The sequence below is a fragment of the Chinchilla lanigera genome, unplaced genomic scaffold (assembly GCF_000276665.1).
Source record: "Chinchilla lanigera isolate Chin_1 unplaced genomic scaffold, ChiLan1.0 scaffold00056, whole genome shotgun sequence".
Taxonomy (NCBI): Eukaryota; Metazoa; Chordata; class Mammalia; order Rodentia; family Chinchillidae; genus Chinchilla; species Chinchilla lanigera.
Window position 1 is genome coordinate 7063773 of NW_004955457.1, and position 6958 is coordinate 7070730.

The following is a 6958-nucleotide window of genomic DNA, read 5'->3' on the forward strand; positions in this document are numbered from 1 at the left end:
AAAAAAAAAAAAAAAAAAAAGAGTACGAGATATCAGCATTTAATTGTTTAAACAATATTAGCACAAACCTATCTTTTCAATGAACTGAGTGAAATTAGTGGTATAGCTATTTTAACTGTCTTTAAGACAAGCTATTTTAAATTTAGAGGATTAAAATATCCCCAGCTGCTAGGCATGGGGTCATGTGCCTGTAGTCCCAGCACTGCAGGAGGCTGAGGTAGGAGAATCACAAGTTTGAGCTCAGCTTTGGAACTTAGCAAGCTATCAAAAATCTGTGTCAAAATAAATAAAAATAGTCTGGGGCTGTAGCTCAGTGGAAGGGTCTTGGGTTCAATCCCCAGGACCTCAAAAATAAACTGACAAACAGGTCTACTAGCCAGCAGCTGCTCAGCTGAGAATATTCTTGGTCCTGAACCTGTCGTTGTTTTCTGATGCTCCACACATTACACCACCCTAGAAGGTTCTATCACACCCTGAATTTTGAGAAGCACGCATCTAACCCGAAGACTGATGAGTAACATGTGAGTTCCTTTCCTGTCAGAGGTTCCAGGAAAGGTGTGACCTCATCTGGCTTCCTCTTAAAGAGCACAGAGAAGTTAGCCAGACAAAGGGGTGAGGTGGGGATGAGAGATCTCATCAGAGGGCACCACTTTATAGAGTCTTGAGGCAAAAGAGAACACTACAAGTTCAGAAAACAACAACAAAAAAAGTACTGCAAATTATAAAAGGTACTGCAAATAAAAAAATTACTCTGAATATCAACCAAAAGAGATTAAAAAAATAGTAATAAAAGATTTTGCTTATTAATTTTTGAGAGGGCGGTTTGGAACCAGATTTTGAAGTTTCCATGATGCTGCTTTCTCTGACCCCTCTGACATTTTCTTTTTGCATCGTTTATTCATTCACTCAAACTTGCACACATTGGGCACTGTTAGGTTCCCATCACCTGCTGGTGAGTGAAACCAAAGTGTTCTGGCCTGAGGAAACGTGTAGATGAAACTGCGGTGGAAGTGGAGAAGGCAATGGATCTAAGGAGTCAGTGTGTACTTATAAACTGAGAAGATGGCTAAGAAGAATGCCATGATGGAAGACAAAGCGGGGAGCTGCAAAGTCACTGGGGTGTAAAGTGAGGGTATCAAGTGCAGAGCACCCCGCAGCCCATTTCTGGGTACCACGCACAACTTTCTGTTTTGGTGGGAATCTGCAACCTCCCCTCAAAGCCACCCTCTTCTACCTGTTGAATGTAACAGGAAAGTCTAGTTAACATTCCAGCTGCGAACTGGGAACGAGGCGCACTCTCCGGGTCCCACCAGTGCTACTTCAGGAGAGACCCCGTTACTGAGTGATTCTCTTAGACAAGGGGGAAGCAAAAAACTGAGCTGGTACTGGTGTATTCCAAGGGACAATCAGCAATTACAAACAGCCACTCGGCGTCGGGAGCAGCGCTAGGAGACACTGCAGCACACGCCATTGCTTTCATAAGATGTGTGCTAAAAACTGTGCCTAAAAACACAAAAGCGAGTGGCTCAGGCCCAGCCTGGCCGCGCGGCCTCCCGCGGGAGAGCGGCATTCTCGGCGGCCAGGAACCTTATGTGCCCGGGTCTCGCTGCCGCGCGGCGCGCGGGGAAGCTTTTAAGCGTGGGACCGAGAGACGCCGCTTGTAAACAGAGCCGGGCCGGTGGTCGGACGCGCTGTGGCGGCGAAGCAGGCTGAGTGGCTGGCGGCCTCCAAAAGCCTGCAGGCCCCGCAGGTGAGGGGGACCGGCCGCGGGTGAGCACCTGGCGGCTTCCGGGCTGCCTGGCCGGCCAGAGGGGGAGCGAAGGGACAGGGATGGGTGACAGCGTTGTGCGTGTCCGAGAGGCGCCCTGAGGTAGCAGTGATTGTGCTGTTTCTCCCCCGCATTGTTTTGTATGGAGACTGCGCTGCCTCGCCACGGGTAACGAGTGAGGGGCGATTGCGAGATGCGCGGTTGGCTTGTTTTTGTGAGTCAGGTGAATTTAGAGTAGAAAGTATGGTGGTCGCGATGGGTGGTCCTGCTCTGGGCGCTGTCGTTGCTCCCTCCCCAGGGTGGCGGGAGCCGCAGCTCAGCCGAGCGCCTGGGAACCGCGGTGGTCCAGTCGGCTCTGCCCGCTTTAAATGTATGGCAGATGACATCACATGACTGGTGACCGACGTGTGTTGGTCATGTATGAAAGAATTACTAAGCTAAAAAAATTAAGATAAGTGCATCTCAGACCTACCCCTTCAATAAAGTAAATTACTACTGGGGGATGCAGTCGGATGACAAATTAAGACTGGCCAATATGCACAGCTTGCAAAGCAAAACAAATTTGAATTTACCAGGTTAAACTGAGGTTGATTCATGCTGTTATAAACTTACTTGAAAGGTTTTTCACTTGCAAACCTTGGAAGGAGTTAGAAACACTTGGGTTTTTTGTTGTTCCAAATTTCAGTAATCATAGTGAATTGTGGTTTGTATTTAATTATTTTATTATAAAATTTCGTTATAAAATTTAGTGAAACTATTATCTCTACTGTTTTATCGAAGAATTATTTTCTTATTCCTATAATGGTTTGAGCAATCTTTCATTCTTACATCTGGTAATCTGAGCAATGTAGTTGAGGATAGCTGTATGTAATGTAACAACCACTGCTGATTCGTATTATTTTGTCTTGAGACTCTGTATCACTTTGAATGTTCTTGCTTTGATTTGTTTCTGTTTGTGATACTGGTATGCCGCTACTGTTCTATTTCTCTGTTTATTCCTCATTTACTACTCTCTTTAAAATAAAAAAAATTCCATATATAATTGGTGTGTCTATAAAATACTAAGTAGTTTTTTTTCACTTACTTGAAAGAAATTCCTTAACAGAAGCATGGCTATAGTCTCAGAATAGTCAATAAAAGTATGTCATCTTGGTCACATAGCCATTTAGGTAGGGAACAAATACTAGGTTAATTGCATGAGAGAAGTGTTTTAAAAGCATGCACTGAGAAATAATCTTAATACTTGATGAGTGTGTCTTTACAGTGAATTTTTTTTTGTGATGTCATGGTTCAAAGCAAGAACTACAAAGCCAGACTTGCAGAGCCTAAATTCCTACTTGGTTGCTTCTTCATGTAATCTTAGGCAGTTCCCTCATCTTTGCTGTTTCTCCATCTGTACAATGAGAAAAATAATTATATTGACCTCAGGGTTTTTATGAGGATTAAATATTTCTAAAGTTAATATTTAAAAGTGCTTAGAACAGTGCCTAGTATGTTGAAAGGACTATATAGGTATTTGTTAATAAATACATAAAATAAAAATACACCAATGTTGAAAAGTAGAATGGTGATTACCAAGGAAAGAGGGATGAGTTGTTGTTTAATGGGTATAGAGTTTCAGTTTTGCAGGTGAAGAGTATTCTGGGGACTTATATGTGTGCAAGTACTTAACAGAATGGTTCACTTTAAAATGATTAAGGCAGTAAACTTTGTTATGTGTATTTTACCCCAGTTAAAAATGTAAAACAACAGCATTAGCAAAGTTATGTACTCAGAATCTTTGTACACAGCATCTTGTCTTCAGCTGACTTTGCCATTGGGAATACAGTATACAGCTTCTAGCCATCACCAGGAAGATACATTTATTCATTCATGCAATTGAGATTTATCATAAATTATGAGAAGTAATACTGAAGATTATGGCAGGCACAATTCTAAAAGTGCCCCCCCCCCACCAGGATTGTTTGCCCTTATCCCTAGAACCTGTGTATAAATTAAGACAGCAGTCCTTGGGTTATGTATACTATGGCACAATTGAATTTAAAATGGGAGATTATCTGGGTGAGCCTAATTGATCATGGTGCCCATAAAAAGAAATCAGAGGTTTGAAGGCTGAGAAGATTTAGCGTGTTACTGTTTTAAAGATGGAAGAGTACTACTGAGAAAGAACTCACACAGCTTCAAGCAATTTGAAGGCTTCCCATTACTGAGCATGGCTCCCAGCTGACAACCAAAATAGAAATGGGAATCTCACCCCAAGGCCACTTGAACTGGATTCTGCGAACAACCCAGATAAACTTGGAACAGGATTCTTTACCAGAGTTTCTAGATAAGAGGCCAGCAAGATCTTCATTTCAGCCTCACAAGAGAGACCTGAGCAGAGAACCCAGCCAACCCCACCAGATTTCTGGCCTTGAGGATGGTGAGGTGATAAACTGGTGGTGTTTGAAGCTGCTCAGATTGTGGAGACTGGTTATGCAGCAATAGGAAACTAATATAGACCATCGCAGCAGAAAAATGGGCCAACGATTAGGAACAGACAGCTGGGATAGTTTGGAACCTGTCAACTGAGGACCTGGATGTCAAAAGTTTGTTCCCTGAGGTAGTGGTGTTGGGAGATGGTGAAACCTTTAAAAGGTGGAAGATCTTCACATCATGGGGGTATGCCCTGTAAGGGCTTGGGAGACTCAAGATCCTTTTTTATTCCTTGACTGGCAATGTAAGTAGTTTTCCTCCACTGTGCACTCTGGTGTGATGTGCAGCCTTGCCACAGGCCCAAGTAGGAGCTAATCCACTGGAAACCTCCAAAACTGTGAGCCAAAATTAACCTTTTCTCTTTATAAGTTGATTATCTCAATTATTTCATGATAGTGACAAAAAAGCTAACTATCATACTATCCATAGAAAAAATTAAATGGCAAATAGAATATAAAAGTGCATTCTTTACATTAGTGAAAGAAATGATAATTGAAACAATAACAAGGTACCATTTTTTTCAGCTCTGTAACATAGATTTCTAAAAGTTCTAATTCTTGCCAGGCATGGTAGAGCACATCTGTAATCTCAGCACTCAAGAGGCTGAGGCAGGAGGACTGCTATAATTTTGAGGCCAGCCTGGGCTACATAGTAAGTTCAAGCCAGCCTGAACCACCCCCTCCCATAAATAAATGTTCTAATTCTCTATATCAGTTAGCATGTAGTGGAGCAGACAATTTTAAATGTTATGAAAACCACACAATTGTTATAACCTTCCTGAAAAGTACAGTATATTGGTTAAATGTATAAAAAGCCTCAATAATGTTTCTACCCTGTGGTCCAGTAATTCATCTTCCAGGATATCTTCCAGAAATCAATCCAAAAGAACTTATAAGAAGTATTTTAAAAGTTAGTGCTCAAAGATGTTTAGTAGCTGGGCGTGGTGGCACACGCCTATAATCCCAGTACTCGGCAGGCTGAGGCAGGAGGATCGTTGCAAGTTCAAGACCAGCCTGGGCTACAAAGTGAGCTCAAGGCCAGCCTGAACTGCGTAGCGAGACCCTGTCTCAAAAAGACAAAAAAAAAAAAAAAAGATGTTTAGTATAACCTTGTTTACAAAGGTATTGTCCATAACCAAGATATCCAGTAACAGGAGAACAGATAAATTATGGTGCCATTGAAAGATAGGGTGTTATACAGATATTAAAAAGGTGCTTATAAAGAATCATAGCAGAGTGGAAATGTAATGGCAGTTATTGCTATGTGGAGGAGAATGCAATAGAAAAAAATATATACAGGCTGCCCTCACATAGGACTAGAAAGGGCTGAAGAGCCAATGTGGGGCAGTGCTTTTTCCCATTGGAGGGCAAATTAGTGTTGTTTATTTTGCCTCTTATTTTTCTATAGTTTCAAAATGCTGAACAATATATTTCTAGTATTTTGTAATAATCACAAATATTAAAAGATATCTGGACTGTGGGGAATACAATGAGTGAAAACATTTTACTGATTTTTCATTGTTATTTTCATTGTAATAATGACAATAAAAATTCTTAAATATGTGGTGGAAAAAATTTTTAAATGAGGTAGGAAATAATAAATATTGGAAAGATCAAAAATGAAGTTGGAATGTGTCTCTTGCGAGGTAATCATTGAAAGCTTTATCGTGGAAAGACCCTTGACTATCATTACAGAAGTAACACAAGGTGCATGGTGGTTGTTTTCTCATAGATCAGGAGATTGAGGCTTTAAGTAATAGACCTAGATTACTTATGCTAGTGAAAAGTAAAGAACTGTGAAGAATAATGATCATTGCCAGAGAGTGAGACAGAGACAGACAATAACTTGTTTGTTAGGACCAGGAAAACCAAACTCGACTATGGCCAGTAATGTCTGTGTTAAAAGTAGCCAAAGGCTACTATTTATTGAATATTTATCAGACTTAACTGTACCCTAATTCCAGTCTTGTGTACAGCCTTTTGAAGTTAAATCATTTACATATTTAAGAAGCAAGCAGATAGATGGCTGCTATTTTAATCACTACTTTCAGAAGACCTAATTTTAATAGGAACCTGGGAAGAGTTAGATCATTTGGGCAGAATTCGGGGGATTCCCGATCTCTAGACAGTTTCCGGTACTACTAGCTACAACTGCTCCTACTTTTATCGTCTCCTTGGCTCCCTTTCCTGTCTTCACTTCCCCTGTGTTCCCATAGCCCTAGCACAGAAAGCGTCTTGCCCCAGGGGCTGCTAGCTAATGCTGACTTGCTGCATGGGGAATGTTATCCCAGAAAAGATACTGCTTTTTTTTTAAAGAGTAAATTTAGTATTTAGTTCATAAAGACCTGCACTATTTTCTAACCTCTGGTGCAAGACAAATAATTTAGAGAACTAAGTAATGAGTAGGAGTGTGATAAAAACTGCCACCAGCAGTAAAGTCCACACACTATTTGCTCTTATTTAATTGGCTACTGTGCATCATATCAAACATAAAACCCCACATAATTTACCTTCCTAATAACAGTAAGCAGGTGAAGGTTTATTTGGTCCATGAGTGTAATTAAGCTTGATGGTAGCATGAGATACGAGGAAAAACCAGTCAAAATATAGACGCTGCTGGGCGTGGTGGCACACGCCTGTAATCCCAGCACTCAGGAGGCTGAGGCAGAAGGATCATTGCGAGTTCGAGACTAGCCTGGGCTACCAAGTGAGCTCA

At 41.2% G+C, this 6958-nt stretch overlaps 1 protein-coding gene across 3 annotated transcripts in view; it reads left to right on the forward strand.

Moving 5' to 3' along the window:
- Nucleotides 1-1670: 1670 nt before the first annotated feature.
- Nucleotides 1671-6958, forward strand: part of Plekhm3 (pleckstrin homology domain containing, family M, member 3) — a 174221-nt gene continuing 168933 nt past the window's right edge. For 2 of the 3 annotated variants that reach the window (XM_005396971.2, XM_005396974.2), the window contains exon 1: nt 1671-1750. The gene's annotated coding sequence lies outside the window, so the exon portion shown is untranslated. Of the gene's footprint in view, nt 1771-6958 lie in introns of all 3 variants that reach the window. The other variant, XM_005396973.2, reaches the window with a different exon arrangement.